This window comes from Tamandua tetradactyla, chromosome 4 (genome assembly GCF_023851605.1).
Source record: "Tamandua tetradactyla isolate mTamTet1 chromosome 4, mTamTet1.pri, whole genome shotgun sequence".
In the NCBI taxonomy this organism is placed as follows: domain Eukaryota; kingdom Metazoa; phylum Chordata; class Mammalia; order Pilosa; family Myrmecophagidae; genus Tamandua; species Tamandua tetradactyla.
In genome coordinates this window covers 16,553,194-16,571,396 of record NC_135330.1, presented here as the reverse complement: position 1 = coordinate 16,571,396, position 18,203 = coordinate 16,553,194, and the positions used below count along the sequence as shown (strand labels likewise).

At 38.9% G+C, this 18,203-nt stretch overlaps 1 protein-coding gene and 1 long non-coding RNA gene across 5 annotated transcripts in view; one reads left to right on the top strand and one right to left on the bottom strand.

The window, feature by feature from the left end:
- NUF2 (NUF2 component of NDC80 kinetochore complex) overlaps positions 1 to 755 on the bottom strand; it is a 58,335-nt gene extending 57,580 nt beyond the window's left edge. For 3 of the 4 annotated variants that reach the window (XR_013174035.1, XR_013174036.1, XM_077156760.1), the window contains exon 1: positions 596 to 755. The gene's annotated coding sequence lies outside the window, so the exon portion shown is untranslated. The other variant, XM_077156761.1, reaches the window with a different exon arrangement.
- Positions 1 to 18,203, top strand: part of LOC143678814 (uncharacterized) — a 461,187-nt gene that overhangs the window by 203,245 nt on the left and 239,739 nt on the right. The gene's annotated exons all lie outside the window — the stretch shown is intronic.

Below are 18,203 nucleotides of genomic sequence, written 5' to 3'. Positions count from 1 at the left end.
GGAGAGATTAAGTAAAAGGAAAACACAAATGATTCCCAGCCTCAATGAGTTAATAAAGTTACTTGAACTCATTCAGGGAAAATGATCGTGTCAGGCATACACAGTTCCATGCATACACCACTTAACTTCCTTTATTTTCTGGATTAAGTGTATTTTTGCTTTTTGATTCTTGGTTTTAGATTTGTTGAAGCAATGTCTGAGCAACGGAGATCTGGTAGGAAGTTGATAAGCATCTGCAACCGAATAAATCCCGTTATCATTATCCTTCCAAACAAATGGATTAAAAACATAAATACGAGCTTAAATTGACCAGCTTCAGGTCAAGTCTTTCCCATTACCGTCCACGCTACACCAGACAGCATCCATTAGTTTCGCAGGGACTGAGCTCAAGTTGTTTCTATAGCTAAAATAAAATAAGAAGCAACTATTAGCTCGTTCCCGACCTTCCAGAGGCGGGATTCTCCAGCCTCCATCTCAGTGCTGCGCAAAACGAAAACAGGCAAGGCCAAGAGTCCTAGCTCTTGCCCACGTCTCCAGAGGGAGAGGGCGCCCTCACTCTCCTTTCCTCAGTCCTCCGGCGCCGATTCGCGCTCACCTGTCGACCACTGAGGGACAGGAAGACGGCGAGTTCAGTAAGCAGCTGCAGGCGAAGTCAGAAACCAACAAATACTGACCGTTGTCACTTTTCAAACCTGCCGCCTCCTGCTGAAGCCCCGCCCCGTTCCTGCACGCTCACTTCCGCCAGGCTGCGCTGGATGCCTGTTGGGCTCAATAGACTCCGGGCGAACAGGTCTTGAGTTGGACAAAGGGCCTAGGGCGGAACCGTTTGTCGTGCACTTGGTTTCCAGTCGGAACCTGAATTCAGCAGGAAGCGGGATCACTGCCGGGTTCCTCCGGTGTTTTCTCCCAGACCTTTGGGGTCCGAGATGAAGAGCAGAATTGAATGGAGGGTTTCAGGAGACTTGGGCAAAGCTCAGGGAAAGAGGACGTGGGGCTCTTAATGGGTTAGGGGTAAGTCATAGAGTCCCAGTGTAATAAAAATATTGCCGATATTTGTTAAGTATTATGAGCCCAGTTCTGTGTTAAATGCTTTATAGGCATTATTTCTTTGGGGCGTCTTTGAAAAAGGGGTGCGGAAGTTGTGGATAGGCACTGTCATTATATCCGTTTTGTAAACGAGGGGTTGAAGTCACAGGGAGATTTTTCAGCCTGTCCAGAGTCGCGCACAGTGGTTCACAAATAGCACAGGCTGATGTGAGCAGAAGTCCACTGATTGTGCTTTTGTAAACACGGCATCGTAAACACGAAAGAACTGAACAGAGCAGAAGTCCACTGATTGTGCTTTTGTAAATACGGCATCGTAAACACGAAAGAACTCAACAGTTCATCTGGTGAAATCTCACTTTTAACAAGCAAGAAAACTGGGGCTCAGAGGGAAGTGATTTATTCCTAGTTAATGCAGTAAGTCGCACTGTCGTAGAACCCAGATCTGCTAATCCTAGCTTCTGCATCCCTTCTTTTTTCCGTCCTTAGAAGCCAGGCACTCCAGGTGATTTCCACCACTGAATTGTTTCCTAAACTTGCCTGTCCCCAGATGAGTTAGACTTTGAATATTTTTTACATGAGTTTTCAGGCAAGAGTGGGAACACCGCACTACATATCACAAATGAAGGTCTTTTACAGAAAACACGACAGGCCTAGTTGCCAGGGTGTGAAAAACCATTGTTTTATTGAAATTCACAGCACCAGCGGACAAAATAGGACTTGCACGTGGTTACAGGATAAAGAATTATCTGATGAGGGTTGTATTGGATTCGGAGTCTGGACCGAATGAAGTGAAAATACTTGAGCAGTTTAGTTGACAAAACTAGAAAGGTTTTGTTGAAAATAGACACAAATTTTGGTGGGTTGTTACATGTGTTGAAAGACTGCACCAATTGGTATAGAGGTCTATACCTTTCTTTTCCCTTCCTTTATCTATTTACTGATGTGAATCTCAAAGCCAAAATGTAGTAAAGCTCAAAGTAGATCAGGAAAATAGAAAAATATCAGAATCCATGAGGAAGCGGGGGGGGGGGGGGGGGGGGGGGGGGGAAGAGACCTTTCTCATTGACCCTTGCTAAATCAAATTGGTATTACTTACGCATGCATATGCACACACACCCGATTAGACCATATGTCCCAAAGGAAGGAAAAGGGTGGGAAAGTGGGTATAGCATTGTAGATGAAAGCAGAGCTCTGGAGTTTGAGAGAGCTCAATTTAAATCCTTGACTACACCACTTACCACCTTTATAGCCATAGACAAGTTGTTTAACCTAACTCAGCTAGTTTCTGCATCTAAAACAATAGTGATAACAGTCCTATCTGCTTTATTGGGTGCCCTGAGGATTGAATGAATTAATGAAAAGTCTTAATAAAGTGCCTGTCAGAATTTTGAGCACTTGACAAGTATTAGCTGTTACTTTGACCAATTATTTGTACATGGTCCCTAATAAAGTAACTTGGAAGTGCTAAGTTCTCAACAAATTTCTGAACTGTTGTTGGGAGTCTAAACGAAAACAGAGGGACATATACGTAAGCCAGAATAGAGTAGACCACAGGGAAAGAGAAAAATGAGGGGAATTTATCATTGGCCAGTTCCCTGCCCTACAACTTTCAGTGACTTCTCAGAATTTACCACTTTCCTCAACCCCCATCCCAACGTTAATTTCTGTCTTTATTAGATAGTGACCAAGATAGTCTGAGAGGTATTTTTCAAGCACTTAACTCACACCCACATACATCTGCAATTTTTTATGCCTATCCCTTCTAATTTTAATTGTTTCCTTTCTAGACTGTACTTTAGAGGCTGGGTGATAGACCTGCAAGGACCAAGTGGATCTTTAAGTAACAAGATAAGAATGCTCACTGAGACCGTGGCAGCCTGCAGCAGGCACTGTATCTTTAGTGCTGATGGTGTTCCTATGGTGCTAATGCTTTTGGTTAAAACAAATGTTTTTTTAAAGAGACAGGGCTTATGAATTGTTATTTCTGCTTTACTTTTAAAAGATCAGTGAAGACGAAGTTTATTCACTTGGTCTAGTATGGTAGGAATAGGTCACATACTAAGACAGGGTTCTAATCCCTCGTTACCATCAGGAACTTATTCATTTGAATGAAGACTCCCTAGGGGCCACAAGCATTTCCAGGGACCTTGTTTCCAGTTAACTGAGAATACTAAAGCCACCATGCAACCTATACCTTAATTTCTTGCCTACCCACTTCTACTTCTGCATCTGTCTATCTCAGAAGATTAAATGTAGCTTCCCTGCTTATGCCATTTATCAGTGCTTCTCTTTCTAGACCTCTCTGCAATACGTGATATCATTGATCAGACTCTCCTTGAAATTCAACTCTGTTTGCTTTTGTCTTGTTTCTTCTACCTGCCTCATACTGCTTAAGGGTCTCTTAACGGTATTTCCTGAAGTTCCAACCTGTCTTTCTGCCTATATCTTACTACTGGGCAGTGTCATCCACTCTCTGTTTTAACCTATTTGCTCATGGATCCCAAAACTACTGCAACCCCTGACCTGTTCCTTGAAATTCAAACTTACTTGCGTATCTTTTAGATAGGTCCATTGAGAAGGGCACATGAACTCTTTAAATTCAAATTTGTCCTTTCATTTCCACTGCCACCAGTTCTATCTCATTGCCTCCAACCTTGCCACCTTCACCAGCATCACAACCCCTACACACACACACCTGCACCACCAAATCCATCGTGTAAGTAGCAGCCAGAATACCTTGTCTCAAATGTAAATCTGACCATTTTGCTCACCTATTTAAATCTCTAAAACCCTCCTTCGCTGCCTCACCTTCAAGATAAAGTCCAACTCCATAGCTTAGTGTGTCAGAACTTCTGTACTTGCCTCTCTTTATCTTTTTAGTCTCAACCCTCACTATACCCACTTCCCCAACTTGAGGCTATTTTGAAACCATTTATATTTGTGTAAACTCTGGATTGTCCTGATTTTCTTTGCTCGATTCATCTTTACTTATTTTTTAGTTGTCTTCCAAGAAGACTTTCTCTCCTATAGAAGCTGAGTTAGGCATCCATTTGGTTTTCTTGGCATTCATTCATTCAAAAAATATTTGTGGAGCACCTTACTTTATGCCAGACCCTGAGCTAGTACTGGGATATAATAGTGAACAAGCAAATGCAATAAAACTAATCGAATAACTGATCTGACAGAACTTATCTTCTCATAAGGGAAGAAGACAAGTAATAAAAAGAAGTACAATTCGCTCCAATTGGCTCCATGTTTAAGAAACAGGTATTGGCCAGATTAAAGGGTTGCAGATAGAGGTAACAATATGTGAGACCCTGACATGAGAAAACAGCAATCTAGGAACTAGAGATTCTAGACACAGGACTGGAGAGGTAAACATGGACCAGATAATGAAGACTGTTGCTAGTCATCTTAAGGTACTTGGACTTCTTCCTCAGGATAATAGTAATTTTGAAGGATTTCAACATGTTTCGATATATATTTATATGATGAATCTGGTTACCATTAGGGAAAGGAGTTGAGGAGTGGTAAGACTAGAGGGATGGATGCCAGTTTGGAAATCATTGTAGTAATCCCGGGCAAAGAAGATGGCAGACTATACTAGGATGTTGCAGTGTGTATAGAGATAGACACCAGTGGAATTTAGGTAGTTGAAGTGGCAGAATTTGGTGACTTATTGAACTAAGAATGCAGAAGTGGGTGAATCAAGGACAGTACTCCATAAAACAAGCCCTAGTGAGGACAGAAAATACCCTGTTTGCTATTACATGCCCATAGCATAGCACAAGTTCTTACACATTGTAGATATTTGATAAATATTTGTGAAATTAAAGAATGTTTTCTGGATTGAGCACCTAGATAAATGAGGTGCCATTCTCTGACTTAGGTAACAGAGGCAAATTCATTTATGGAAGTGACTGGTGATGTGGTGTTGGATGTGTCTGTTTTGAGATGCCTGTGAGACATTCACATGACAGGGCCCACATATATGGCAACTATATGTGGACCCTGTCATGGCAACTGGGCATTTAGTTCTTGTCTGAGGTAGTTTCTTTACATGCATAAAAAAATAAAAAGTCATATGATATTGAACTGGTCTGTTTTATGTCTGTTTCCACTGCTGTACAGCCTGTTTCATAATTACATTGATTCTCCAGCACCTAACATAGTATCTGCCTCAAAGAGGGCACCTAGTCAGTGCTCCTTGCCCAACTACCACTATTTTGTTAACATCCTGCATCCAACAAGAGAAATTAGTTATAATATCAGCCTCTTGTTCTAGTTGAAAGCTGCCAGAATGCAACATACCTGAAACAGAATGGCTTTTTAAAAAGGGGAATTTATTAAGTTGCAAGTTTACAGTTCTAAGGCCATGAAAGGTCCAATCTAAAGCATCCAGAGAAAGATTCCTTGGTTCAAGAAGGCTGATGATGTTCAGACTTTCTCTTTCAGCTGAGAGGGCACAAGACAATGTGTCTGCTAACTTTTTCTCCTCATATCACCAGGCTTTCCTGGGGGCATTTTCCTTTTACTCCAAAGGCCTCTTGCTGTGTGGGCTCTGTTGGTTCTGGTGGCGCTAAAGCTTTTTCCAAAATGGTTCCCTTTTTAAAGGGCTCCAGCAAGCCTTGAATGGGTAGAGATACATCTCCATGGAAACCATCTAATCAAAAGTTACCACCCACAATTGGGTGGGTCACATCTCCATGGAAACAATAAAAAAGATTCCACCCAGCAATTTTGAATGAGGATTAAAGGACATGGCTTTTCTGGGGCACATAATAGCGTCAAACCAGCACAGCCTGCCCTTTGGACCCACAAAAGACATGTTCTTTCCAAATGCAAAATGCAAATGTAACAAAACAAATGCAATAAAAAGAAACAATACAAAATCTCATCGAAGTCAGCTGCAGGCATGGTCTGTCCTAAGACAAATTCTCCTCTGGCTCTGGATGTGTAAAACTCAGTTTTCAGTTATTTGCTACCAATATACAAGAGAAAAGCAGTCATAGGATACATATTCCCATTTCCATAGGGAGGAATTGGAAGGAACACAGGAGTCACTGGACACATACAGTTCAGTTCCTAAAACCTGCAGGACAAACACCATTAGATTTCAAAGACTGAGTGTTGTTTATCTTTGGGGCTTTAGAAAACAGCAGTCCTACCCTTTCCAAGGGCCTATGCAGCAGCCTTCCTCTCTCCAAATGCAAACTTGGGGGACATTGCGGAGACCACCTTTTTCCTGGCTCCACCCTCTCCAAGCATCAGGGTGCAACCAGGCTCTTCCATCTCTGGGGCACATGCTCAACCCCTCCAAAACAATGGGGTGGCAGCCAGGCTATTCCCAGCTCCAAGGAATGTGCTCCACCCTCTCCAAGGCCTGAGGCAGCACAACTCTTCCACTGCATGGAGATGGAGGGGCTGCCCTCCCCTTTGGAGCAAATGCATGGGCGGGTCTGCTCTCCTGGCCATGCAGGTTTCTTGGCTTCAGATCTTAACTTCCATAGTTCGGCCTCTGAAGTTATTTTTTCCTCCAATGTGTCCCCTTTCTGCTTCTTAGTCCAGACTGGCAGTGGTCCCATTTATACAGATCCTATACCACTCTTGCTGGTTTCCTACGCAATAGAATGGGATCATGTGGATCAGACAAAAGGACTTTCCACAGATCCTTCCTGGATAACTCCATTTCCAATCCTGGCTTTTTTTGTTGTTGTTGCTAATTTTTTTAATTTAAGAAAACAAACAATACACTTAGAACCACCAACAATGGATATCTTAACTAGCTTAGCCATAGGCATATTTAAATAAAGTATCCATATAATCATTGTAAAGCCTATGTTTGTGCAGTAAGTTTCATAAACTAATTTTAAATTAAGGTGACAAGGAAAAAATCTACATATTCAGATAGCAGAGTTCTTAAATTCGAAGTATTAAACACTAACTTAGATACCATTTGATCAGCTGTCAAACTGAGTGTTCTCAAAATATCAAGTAGAAAGCTCTAACAGATATCTGCGTTGTTATAGTAATGGCCTATGTTACTAAATATTTTCCTGATTTCAGGGAAATAGGAAGATAGAATATTTTTACAATTAATATATGGAAATCTTAACCACCTAAAATGGATATCTAAGTTGGTTTATCTATAGGCATATTAAAAAAAAATCTAAGTAATCATCATAAAACCTGTTTGTACACTATGTTTCATAGACCAATTTAAAATTAAAGCAAGGAAGGAAAAAAATCTATAAATACAGATATCAGAGTTACTTGAATTCTAAATATTAAACAGTATCTTAAATACTATTTCAATCCTAGCTTTTTCTGTAATGGCTGACTCCTTCCATGTCTGGTTAAATCCTCCTGTGGGGCACTGTTCTCAAGGGGCTCACTTTGTGGAACCCCAGAATTTTCCTGACCATCAATTTCTGATTTCTTTGCACCTAAGAGTTCAGTTCTCAACTTACCTCTTTCCTGTCACATTTCACTATAACTGCAAGAAGAAACCAGGATGTACTTTCCACATTTAATTTGGAAATCTCAGCTAAGTATCCTGGGTTGTCACCTTTAAATTCTAACTTTCAACAGCACTACACAGTTTTGCAAGATTCTGTGCCACTTTGAAACAAGGATCACCTTCCTTCCAGTTTGCAATAACACATGCCTCATTTCTAAGACCTCATCATAGATATCTTTAGAGTTCATATTTCTACCAACAGTCTCTTCAAAACATTCCAGGCCCTCTCTTTCAAGCTCCTTACAACTCGCTCAGAATCTTCCCCTTATCCATTTAAAAAGCTGTTTCAACATGATTAGTATTTGTAAACCGCAGCAGCACCCCACTTCTCTGGTACTAAAATCTGTACTAGTTTGAAAGCTGCCAGAATATCTATATTCTAAAACGGAATGGCTTTTTAAAAAGGGGAGTTTATTTAAAGTTTCAAATGTACAGTTTTAAGGCCATGGAAATGTCCAAATCAAGGCAAGGCTATAAAAATGTCCAATCTAAGGCGTTCAGTAAGATATCTTGGTTTAAGAAGGCCGATGATGTTCAGAGTTTCTCTCTCAGCTGGGAGGGCACATGGCAATAAAAAAAAAAAAGCACTAGCTTTTTCTCCTCGTTTCATAAGACTTCCCCAGGGGCATTTTCCTTCTCCAGAGGTCTCTGGCTCTGGGGGCTCTAGCTGGTTCTGTTGACTCTAAAGCTTTTTCCAAAATGGTTCCCTCTTAAAGGACTCCAGCAAGCACCCCCTCCTTGAAAGGGTAGAGACACATCTCCATGGAAACCATCTAATCAAAAGTTACCACCCACAATTGGGTGGGTCACATCTCCATGGAAACAATAAAAAAGATTCCACCCAGCAATTTTGAATGAGGATTAAAGGACAGGGCTTTTCTGGGATACCTAATAGCTTCAAACTGGCACACCTCTGAAGAAGGAAGCTAGGGGTCAAAGTGAAATGATTTTATTGCATATACTTTAATTCTATTTCACCCCATTATCTTATATTTCCTTTGTGAAATAAAAAAATAAAGGTGGCAAAAATATGTTCCATTCACTTCGTATGGACTCACCATGGAAACCACACTCCAACTATGGACTCACTGATAGAAGAATACTAATGCTTTCTGAGGTTTTATTTCCATTTTGGCCATATCACATTATGAATTGATTTTACAAATTCTGTGGTAGTCTCATTGATTCCGTCATCCATTTCACTTATATGAATACTGAATAATATTTAATGAAATCTATTTATGACTGACGTTGGATAGCAGGCTGATGTGGAACTGTGGACGTGCATTCTGTAATTATGGCATCAGACAAAATCTTTGAAACTATGTATTGTGAGATGTAGACAAAACTCGATTAAGCAAAAAAGTGTCATTACTTTATGATTTGCCTAAAATAATGCCTAGCATTTCATGTGGGAGGAGACAATGTTGTGTCTCTTTCTCCTGTCAGCCAACATTTAATTGCTTGCCAAATATCCAGGTACCTTTAATATGCAAAACCCTTTACTCCAAAGTATAGGAATATCCTTCCTGTCTGATATAATTAGTTATGAATAAATGGATAAAAATGTATAATGCTTTTATATATTTTTGAGTTAGTATGTTAGTATTTAATTTATATAAAAGGTAGAAGCTATAAAAAAAGAAAAAAGTTAGAAGCTATAAATATACCAAAAATACAGTAATATTTAAGGAAAATGGTAAATTCTAGCAGCATTTTTGTATTTATAGCATGGTCACTGGGTGGCGCTTTTGTATTAACGTTAACCTTACAAACTGAAAATTTAGTTTTCTTTAACAGAAGTAAATAGAATTAAGTGGTAAACATCAAACACAATGTTCTGGGTGGGAAAAAAAAAAGATGCTAAATTTACTGGATTTAAAATGCATGTTTAGAGTTCAAGCCTAGGATGAAAAATAGCATTGAATTCAAAGTAGCTGTTAGCTTTTCATTACCTTTTAATCATTTCAGCCCACTTCACTCCTCAGCTGTGTTCATCTTTATTATTGGATTTGGAAACTTTAAACTGTATAGTTTTTAAGGACTAAAATGGAATTTCTTGTTTAAAATCATAAATAAATGACCTTTGCTAATTTGTGATGAACTCTAAAGCAGATTCAAGGAAGCAAACATTTGGTACGCTATGCTGAAATCCCTTTAATATCCATTTCCAACTTTCACCTCAGACTATATCGTTTTAATGCTATTGTGAAAATCTTAGGAATTAGTAGCCCAAACAAATTGATATGGATAAAAATATTTGTCCAATGTGATGTTTTTAAAATTCAATTTGTAGACTCTTGGTATTTCTGATATTGCTATTAGAGTATTCTGTGGTGTTTCCAGCTACTTCAAAGGAGTTAATGAGATTCCCAGGAGTCAATATTAATGTGCTCTAATTTTAAAATTAATCACTTATAACATCAATTTTGGAAGAGCAAGTTAAAAATTGAAACCACTCATAACAGTATCACAAAACAGAAGTTTGGAGATGAGATTTTTTTAGCCACTGCCTGGGGTCACGTTATTCCCACGGATGCTTTTATGTTAGTGATTTCTCTCGTCTATAGCAAATCTTTAATCATGGACCCTATTTAATGACTCCTTAGAAATCACTTCCAAGTTCTTAACATCGTTTCAGGGCTCTGAACCCTATTTTCTCTCAAAAAGGAAATTCTATCAGAAGGTTTAAACCAGACATTTCTATATAAGTGCCAAATAACATCTAATTTGGTAAAAAACTCATCAGTTTTTTCCCATTATTTGTTAAGCTATCTCAGAATGCTATGTAAATATAAATTCTCCATATAAATTCAAAATTAATACCTGAATAGTGTTCCTAGGATACCCTATTAAGATTATTTTCATGTATGTACCTTCTGCATATGGTACTTAAATGATAATAATAATAATAGCTCACTTTTACAAAAATACTAAGTCCTGGGTTCTCTACATGTATTATCTCATTTAGTCTTCATACCTGCATGAAGTAGTTTCTCCTCCCGTTTTTCAGATGAAAACCAATATTTTAAATTATGTAAGAGAGCTTAATTTGCTCAAGTTCATATATGTAGTGAATAAGGAGCCAAAATTTGAACCAAAATAATCTAATGACAGTTCTGTCCTAATTAGCTACTCTATTATGCTGCCCAATGTTAACCCTTAGAACAACTGTTGGGGACAGTTTTAATTTTTGTAACCTATTCAAGAGACCACTTCTTTTTATATTGCACAGGTCGTCCTTCTAGCAAGGGTTTTTTTTTTTTTTTTTTTTTTGCATGGGTACGCACCAGGAATTGAACCTGGGATCCCCGGAATGGCAGGCGGGAACTCTGCCTGCTGAGCCTCTGTGGCCCGCCCATGTTTTGTTTTTGTTTTGTTTTGTTTACATGGGCAGGCACCAGGAATCGAACCCGGTCCTCTGGCATGGCAGGCGAGCATTCTTGCCTGCTGAGCCACCGTGGCCCACCCTCTAGCAAGGGTTTTATTCCTAAATACATGCTGCCCTCTACCCCTTCCCTATAATACACAAAATCAATCACAAAAAAAGTTTTTGTTTTTAAAATTTAAAAAAGTTAATGTGGAAAAAATAACGCAACAGACTAAGAGTAATGAAGGCCTATATGAAATCTGAGGACATGAAGTTTTAGTGCTTTCATCCAGCAATCCCCTGCAGTCCTAGGAGAGAGAATATCGGCCTACGGTGAACGTCAAAGTGTTTAAGTGAAGCTAGAGCTCTAGGAGAAGCCTTAAAGTAGCAGACTGAGAAGTTCAGGCAGAATAGTTCCTCTGGATTACATATAATTTAAATGGACTGAGAAATTAGAGGAAGGTGAAGTGATGGAGAGAGCAACTTTGTGGGGTGGGGCTGGCAGGTAGGAGAGGTGCTGGGTAAGGAGGCTGTGGTTGTAATAATAAAAGAGAAAGAATTCAAAGCCGTCACTGAAGGCTAGGAGTTATATTGTAGCTATTGGTTTCAAGCAGAGGCCCAAAGGACTATCTGTGGTATGCTGGCTGTTCTGGAACCTCAGCAGAGAATACCATTTCATTGGAAGAAGCAACGTACAGCTCTACCCCCACCCCCACCCCATTGACAGAGGTTTAGAAATGTTATAAGTAATGAATTATGATTCTTAAGGGACAGGAATAGTTAAGTATGGGGCAACTGCCCAAAGTTATTTATTTTTGCTGTCTTGTTCTTGTTGCTACTATGTGGGCATTAATAAGTCAGTTTCATGCTTCAGACCACAGTGAAGGAATTTGTAACCTAAGTGCCAAAAAAAAAAAAAAGAGAGAGAGAGAGAGAAAGTTCAGATAAGGAAAAGGATTATGAGATTATCTCCTCTGTGGTTGTGAGACTGTGAGACAGGAGAGAAGTAGAGAAGGCCAGTTCATTTACTCTTAACAGATGGCATCCTGGCCAGTAAGTGGATTTTGGATATCTAGGGAGAAAGAGGGAATACCAAAAAAATGAAAAGAGAAATTCAGGGATATCGGAGTTTGCTTGTTTGTTTCTTGCTAAAGACCAGCCCCAACCAAAAATATAAAAAAAGAAAGAAACAACTAGAGGACTTGGAAGTTAATTCTATACATATAGGAAAAAAGAGATAAGTTCAACTATACATGTTGAGAGTATTTTAGAGTTGAAAAAATAATAATCACTGAGACCTATGAAGGTTAACCACTTCTTCTGGGATAGCTTTAGTTGACTGTAATCTTTGATCAAGCTGCTTTGCTCCCTTGAGTTGTTCCAAGGACGAAGTCTTCCTCCCTTGTCCTCTGGATGGGCTGGCTGCCTCACAGGGACACTCCAGGACATCAGAGCTGTCCTACAGGGTATTCTCTCATTCCCTTAACCCTCTTTTCTCACACTTCTGCCAGCCTCCAGGGTTTCTCCCAGCCCCTATTTCCGTAGGACCTCTAATCACTCCAAAAGAAAAAAAAAAAGAATGACATTTCAGGCTCTCTTCTTTTCTCCTTTGGTCCTAAACATCCTACACTTTTAGCCATCTGTTGATTGCCTGTTGCTTCCGGTTCTGCTCACTGACTAGGTTCCCCTGAAGGGACTCAGTGTCTGATTGTTTCCCCTGTTGGTTTTCTCCTGGAGTTAATATTAACTAAATCAAAATACGTTTACCGTGCGAGAGACCTGGGTTCGATTCCTGACCCAAACACTTCCCAAAACAAACAAACAAAAATTCAACAAAATGGTGGTACAATAATGGGATACTCAAAAAATAAATAAATAAATAAATAATGGGATACTCACATGGAGAAAGAATGAAATGTGACCCTGGCTATATAGCATATAAAAAAAAAACACAAAATACATATTTAACACATTTATCCTACTCTGAGGGTTAATTTCCTTAACGAAACCTCTATATGCTGTACATTAGAAGTCTATAACCATAATATTAACATAATTTTGACCTTACTTCTTGGGAATAAGCCAGACTATATTAGGCTAAGGGAATAGTCCCACTTTTGCTATCCTGAGTTAGAGTTAATTTATTTATCTCAAATGACTGTTTCTCTCCTAACCAAAGCAAGAATGTAGTTGAGGGGAGGGGGAAACGGTGAGGACATTTTATTTCATCCTGCTATGTTTTATTTTATGCTTGGAGATAGGAAGACTAGAAGACCGTGCAGTTGGGTGGCTAAATAGAGAGGAAAAATTCAAACTAAGATTCTGAACCCAGGATAAATCAAACTTGATAGATATTGGAAAGATTTTGCATAGCTTATAAATATGATTGTGCCATCAATAGGCCATCATGCCATCAATAGGAAGTCACAGAGGACTTGAATGTGTCAGATACCATGTATTCAGATCCAAAACTTAGGACAGATTCTTTGTCAGCACAAAATGATATTTTAACTTTGGATTCCTCCCTATGAGAAACTACACTGCCCTTTTATATGCTCAAGTCCTAATTCCTTAGTTTGGTATTTCATTTCTCACATCATCCAAATCTACCTTTCTTATCCAGTGTAATCTTCCACTACTTTTTTTTCCCACTACTTTTTAAAACATACCCTCTGTTCTAATTAGATTGGTTTCCTTACAATTACAGCTCTCATCACTGTCACCCTCAGTGGCTAACTTTTACCTGCATGTGTTTGGATCTTTTCCATTTGGTATTCTTTCCTACCCCACCCTCCTACCTACCCAAATTCAGTTCAGATGCTATTTCTACTTTTATCTAGTCTGCCTTTATACATACCTACTATCTGTACCGTGTAATTGTATACTCTCTTATATTGCTCATGAGTTACTCCATGCAGTTAAATTTGATTATTTTATTTGAACTGCAGTACGCCAACAGTTGGACACTGAGCCTTCCTCTTTGCACTTCTTTATATAACCCTATAATGGTGGAACTAGACATGGTCTAGCCTATGGACTTGTTTTGACCCCTGATGAACTTCATCAATTTAAATGAGAACAATAAGGAAAGTGTAGTCAGTTTTTCATAAAACCACACTTACTTGTTTTAAAAAATATGTCCTTCCTAGCTTTTTTTGTGTCAAATGACCATCTCTTTTTCAAGATGATGATGATAATAGATGGCAATTTAAAAAATATTCCTATTTGTTAAATTACAAAGTTGGCAATCCCATGTCAGTACCTAACTTTTACTAAGGCTGGTTCAAGTAATCCCAAAGATTACTTTGCAAACTGAACTCTAGTGTCACAAGTACAGTAACAACTTTCTTAGTTACTGTACTTTGTGTTAATTCAACAAACTTTGGTTAAGTAACCACTCAATTTAAGATACTAAAAATATTAATTTTACTGAAAAAAATGCTGACAAATATTGAAATGCGAAGGGGTCCTTTTATTCTATTGCAGAGTAGTCCAGGTTCTCCAGTAAAGTGGCTGATCAGAACTAACATGTAAAAGATTAAGAATCACTTGAGTCACTCCCGGGGGATTTTTTAAAAATGTGGCCACCTGCAGATTTGTGTCAAAATTATGTATGATGTTGAACTTGTTTAAAGCTCAAATTCTTGGATCCCACTCCCAAATCAACAGAATCAGGATGCCTGTGTTTAGGAACTTTAGTACATTTAAAATAAGAATTAAAATAATAATAGAATTTTAATTCTCAAAAGTACGAGTCATAAATTAGCTCCCAGATGATTTTGATATTGATGGTCCAAGAGTTGAGAAACAGTGCTAACCTGGCAATTTGATGCAGATAAACATTCAGATCCCAGTTCTACCAATCTAATCCTTGTATTCTGGGAAAAGTTTCTGAATACCTTTAAGTCTCAGCTTATTCTTCCATAAAATGTAGTTAATATGAGTGCTGTGATGAGCGTTAAATGAGATAATGAATATAAATAGTGGTACAATGAGGGTTGTCAATAAATCTTAGTTTACTTCTCCATTTCTTTTCTTTGAGATCCCTGTGTACTTCAGTGAATAATTTAAAGAGACATTGCTCTTGACTGCAAGTCTCATTGCACTAATTGTGTATTAATAAAGCTTTTTTTTAAATTATTACTTTTAAAGCCCAGGTCACCCCACTTGCCATTAACGTGCAGAAGAGGAATACTTTCTTAGTCTCCAAGCTTCTGTTTCTCCCATTCTTAGCAGCACGAGACTGATTAGAAAGATCACTGGACTAGAAAACATTTGAGTATTGGGTTTTCTATTCAGTAAAATGAGGGATATTTCTACATGATTTTATAGGTCCTTCCTGATAAAATCTCATTATTTGCCAAATAAAATTAAGAAGACCGGATTAAATTCCCCAACTAGTTACCACTTTGACAATGTACATTCTGGGATTTATGTTGGAGAAGCCATGTCATTTCAGTTAAAAGAATAATTAAAGGAGCTACTGGAATCATTTTTTACTGGCTGATGCTATCTCTTTGGCTCAGAAAGAGGCTGAGCTAGAGAGAGATGGCAGGAGCTAGAGACGGAAGGTGGGGAGGTCACCCTTCAAGTAGTTTCACCACATCAGAATCTGAGTAGCTCTTTCCTCTGTTTTAGCCTCACCCTTGAGAGGAGTGGCTTCCAAGTTTGTGGTGAGTGGTCTTTGTATATGAATTCAGAAATTAAGAGATTAGAACTAAGCACCATGAACCAAAAGTTCTCTTGGAGAGGATCTATAAATAGCCTGAGGACTCAAGCCAAGACAAATCTGCTCCCCACAGATCAGAATATAGTCACCTCCTTTTAAAATTGAGTACTAATCACTTATTTTAAATTACCAATGCCTTTTGAGTACAACATTTTGAACATATTGTGATTCACTCTAATTTTTCTAGAAACAGCTCTTAATTAAGCACTGTTTGGATTTCTTCCAAGGAAACAAGCATAATGTTAATTGAATTGGTGACATTTTGGGTCTCTATGTACCTCTATGTACGTAAAACTTCATTTAAAAGAGCATAGAGGATGACCCTGATTTGACCAGCAGTCAATGTCTGTGGATTCTAAAATTGCTCTTTGTGAATATACAAAGATAAAATTGAAATGGAATTAACAGAGAGTTTTAGTTTGGTAATTCTGCCGGAATGCAATATATAAGAAATGGGTTGGCTTTTATAAAGGGGATGTATTAAGTTATAAGTTTACAGTTCTAAGGCCTTAAAAATGCCCAAACTAAGGCATCCAGAGAAAGACACCTTGACTCGAGAAAGGCCGATCGTGTCCAGAACACCTCTGTCAGATGGGGAGGCACATGGCTGGTGAGTCCTGGTCCTCTGGCTTCAAACAGCTTCCCTGGGGGCATTTTCTTTCTGCATCTCCAAATGTCTCTGTCTGGGTCAGCTCTGGAGCAACTGTGCTTCCTCCAAAATGTCTTACTTTTTAAAGGACTCTAGTAAACTAATAAAGACCCACTTGAATGGGTGGAGTTACATCTCCATCTAATCAAAAGGTCATGCCTACAATTGAGTGGGTCAGTCTGCATAGAAACAATCTAATCAAAGGTTCTACCCTAAAAATAGATCTGGCCCCACAAGACTGGATCAGGATTGAAAGAAAATGGATTTTCTGGAGTATGTAACAGTTACAAACTAGCACACAGAGTAACAAAGAATTTGTTAAATTTCAAATTTGAAAGAATTTTTAAAATGTGCCCAAACCCCAAACTGCTAATAATGTGCCAGTTTACCAAGGGTGAAAACGTTTGTTTTAAGATGTATAGTAAATTGCTGATGATCCACATTACAGAGTTCACATCAGGTTCAAAAGTAGTTTTATATCAGCATCAAGAGAAACATCCTAATGCCACAGTTTGTGGTATCATTCCCAGCTGACTGGCTGAGGGCTAGTGACTCTCTTATTCAGAAACACTGTTTGAGAAGAATCACGGTGGAAGTTTACAGAGTCACTAAATGAGTAAATAAATGAAATGAATGAGTAAGTAAATGCAGTGGATTTGTTACCAATTACATAGCTCCCTTACATTAAGTTTTTGTGTTTGTAATGCAGTTGCTGTCTGTGGCTTAGCAACTCCTCTGAGGGGAACAACAATGAAGAACAAATGAAAAAAATGTAGCAGAGAGTAAGCATGCCACATTCAGCTGCTGAAGAAATTATTCACTATCATTGTTTCTTTCTGTTTATCCGTCCATTTGTACATTTCATTTCAACAAATATTTATTATATACCCAATATATATGAGGTACTGTACTGAGTGCTAGGGAAAATCTAGTGAAAAAGATAAGCACAGTCTTTTTCCTCGTGATGAACATGGCCTTACAGATGCTATAAACAGTTAAACAGGTAATTTCAATGTAGTGCAGCAAGTGAGGGAAAAGAATGATTCTTAAACAGATTGTTGACTAGGATTTGTTTTGTTCCACTCTATTCTAAAGAAAGCCACCCCTTATTGAAGCTAAACCAGGTCTTATTAAGGGATGTTAGAACTGGTTTTATAAAGAGAGGACTGAAAAGGGGGAGCTATTCTTCATCCCAACTCCAAGAAACTGTAGCACAGTAGAGGTGGTGAGAGGTTCCTTGGGATAGAGATTGGCAAGAAACTGGGGGAAAGAGTATGTGTGTAAACACAGGATAAAGTGCCTATTTCTGGTGTAGGAATTTCTGCAGACAGGAGGCTTACTGGTATAGTCTGCATGTGTAGGGCTTGAAGGTCAAGGTGAAGAGTATTTGGGAAGTACACTTATGATTTCTGAGGTTCCATGCGAAAAGATTCAGTGTTTGGGGGTGGGAATGGGCAGGATCATTAGAGCAACTCAGACAGCCTCAGGACGAAAGGAGGGAGAACCCCCATCCCCCAGAAGAAAGATTGGATCAAGGCTGGAGTCCTTTCTGAGGGGAAACTCACTAACAGAGAGGGTAAGGACAAGTGAGCAACTCTCCAAGAAACTAAGCACTCAGCTCTGTCTTTACAGAGACTACCACATCAACAGAAATCACCAGCAAAGGACAAAGCAACTCCAAGCCATGATAATACCAGAGATAACTGACATCTCTGTCTACAGGTAGGTGGTTTGGTGAGACAATCACTGACTCCTCTGTCCCTCCTTCCTGCTCCCAACTCCAGAGGAGATGAATCTAGAAAGAGGGAAGCAGGAATGGGAGGGCATGCCCTTTATCTCTCCTATGCCACTGTTAAAGTATTATACACATCAGAAAAGCTGCTTGTTT